Raw genomic sequence first — 3,027 nt, 5'->3', positions numbered from 1 at the left:
ATTAAAAAAAATTCCATGAGAATAATTATTATTTTTCCATTGTCATCTTTCGTCCATCAATTGAGTAAAATAGGCAGGGAATGACGGGGAATTTAGGATTTTCTTGTTTTATCAACACCTAACTTGCACTAATTTCCAAATTATTATTTATAGTATTGAAACTACACTTTGTACTCCAGCAAGCTAAAAATGATAAAAACATTAGTTACCAACACTTGCCACATGCGCGATGCGGCCAGGTATAATATAATTCATAATTTAGAGGATCTGATTTCACACTGACGTCGTGTATGCTACCAGAGCGAACTGCTGGTGGGTGTTTTAGAACAGTCAAAATTCTATAAACATCATTGAGGTCACAGAACAAACATATTCGCCTCTCGATTATCAATAGAAATTCACTTCAAATTTGGAACGAATTTCTTGATTAGTGTTTTCCAACCTTTTTTTTAGCGGCGGAACCTTGTGGTAGCAAATGATGGAACACTTACATTAACACTTGATACCAGTAAAGTTCAGTGAACAAAGTATATTTTGTAATAAGGTTTAAATTACGTAGGTTTAAGAAGATAATTGGGGAGAATGTTGGAAAGGTCGGGGGCTTGATTTTCCATTGCCAGATTTCAAGAAGGCAGCCGGATTCACAACCAAGTTGGAGAGATTAAAAGTAAGAAGGCAGGTTAAGAGAGGTACAGGATTCAATGGTTGACCTGTTGGTTTCTACTTAAAGGAGGACTTTATCTATCGAGATACGCACTTTTTACGCCATAAGTAGTGAGGATGTGGTATGGAATTGTGAAGGATAATAATTGATCGGGAAGATGAAAGAAGTTATGAACATCATAAAGATCGATTTGATTAAGAACTTGTTTTTTTGTTTTTGTTTAGTGGCGTAAAACATCCTTGGTCATTAACGCCATTTATACCTTATTTAATTTTAATTACATTTGTTTAGTTTTTCGATTTTATTATTATATATTTATTTTTTGTATGTTCGATGTACTATTATTTGTGTCAGTAAATCTTTTGATTTTAAAAACTGAAATACTAATTTTATTGATTTCTCGTCGTTTCTAAGGATTTTTGAAATATACGTGTTTAATCCTAAGCTATTGAGGTGTGAGGTGAAATATGGGCATTCTTGGAAAATATGACTTATTGTCAGTTCGGATGCGTTCCTTTTGAAATAATATTGGAGTGGGTGAGCCTCGTGTGACCTATTCTTAGCCTCGACAGTACGACCTCTCTACAGCATTTGGTACTGGAGGAACCCCACTTAACTTGACGTCCTTTTTAATAATTTTTAGTTTACTCCTTGGGCTTTATTCCACGAAGATTGCCATTAAATATCTTTGATTGGGATTGCGAGGAAGTGGCGAGCCCACCCTCGTCAAGAAAAGCAGTAAAACCTCGTCAAGAAACGCGCGATGTATTTCCGTTGTACATCGCGCGAGGCCTTGGACCTTCACGTTCTGTCGAGCCAGAAGAAGAATGAACTGTAAGAATACATGCGGTCTGGTTGTGGATTATAATGACCAAAATTAACAATTGAAATGCATTTAAACAATAATGGCCAAACTAACATGCAAGAGTCGGGTAATTAGCTGTATAGTCACCATTAATAATAAAAACTAAGAGGCAAGAGTCCGGCAATTAGCTGTATAGTCACCATTAATAATAAAAACTAAGAGGCAAGAGTCGGGTAATTAGCTGTATAGTCACCATTAATAATAAAAACTACGACGGGTAATTAGCTGTATAGTCACCATTAATAATAAAAACTACGAGGCAAGAGTCGGGCAATTAGCTGTATAGTCACCATTAATAATAAAAACTAACAGGCAAGAGTCGGGTAATTAGCTGTATAGTCACCATTAATAATAAAAATCTCCTAACAAACACTTATCGCGAACAGGACTAGTAATGAGTCATAATCGTGACTAATTAACAACTTCCGATTTAAAAAACATAAATCGTCGGCAGGTTACTAGGAACCCATGGGCGCAGGCAGATGGGAGCCGCGGCAAAAAATAGTTAACTTATTTGAGACATGGTTTCTTTTTGGAAACATGCTATAATTAGGAAAGTAATGGCAGGGGAAGCTGGTGGCGTCCAATAAAATCGTCAGAGATAAATGCAAAACTATCTTATATTTTCAATGTACGAGCCATTGGTAAACGTTGTTGTTAACGATTTAAAATTCATTTGTTTCATTTACAATGGTTTATTATGATTATGATTAATAACAATTTAAAAAGTAATGACTGAATTTTATGAAGTAGAAATAAAATGGTGGGGGTATTTCTTGGAATGCGGAATTAAATATATTTCTTTAACAATTATTTCTCTTACTCTTATAAATATTATAATACAAAATATAAAATACACATGTTTCTACTAAAATAAACTAAACTTAAAAAAATAATTCAAATAAAACTAAATGTAATTAAATTAAACATTAATACTATTTACAAATTAATTATTAAACTTGGCCTTAAACGTGAATTTTCAGCATTAAACCTAAAAAGGATACTGTGGCTTTTGATAGTTTAAACCAGCAAAATAATGCACACTTCAATGTAAAATATAATAAAATAAAAGAAGATTTTTGGTAGAATTTAAAGCTAAGATAATGGGAAGTTGGTCAAAAATGTGCTCAATTAATTTTTAAACAACTATTATAAAACATAGTTTCGATCCAAATTGAGGTTCTTTACCAGAGCTTGGGACATTGCGGTATATCAATGAAAAAAGTTCATTTATTCTTTATGAATCCAGTTCCTCATTGCTATACCGGAGATCTGCAACGTAGTTTGAAACTACGGCTTCTAATAATTAGGTTTTTTTATTACTATTTTTTGACCGCTATCTTATTCTAGAAAATAATAACTTATCAATGACTGCTTTTCAGGAAAAATAAAAGATGGGAGTTTTGCAGTTAGGTCCTTTAATTAATCAGTGTAACCTAAAATATCAATGTATAAGAAGATGGTCAGGGTTGCGGTCAAAAGAGAAACAAAAATAGTT

This window comes from Halyomorpha halys, unplaced genomic scaffold (genome assembly GCF_000696795.3).
Source record: "Halyomorpha halys isolate HHAL.00 unplaced genomic scaffold, Hhal_1.1 Scaffold1287.1, whole genome shotgun sequence".
Classification (NCBI taxonomy): Eukaryota; Metazoa; Arthropoda; class Insecta; order Hemiptera; family Pentatomidae; genus Halyomorpha; species Halyomorpha halys.
The sequence above is the reverse complement of the archived record's forward strand: the minus strand, read 5'-3'. Positions refer to the sequence as shown.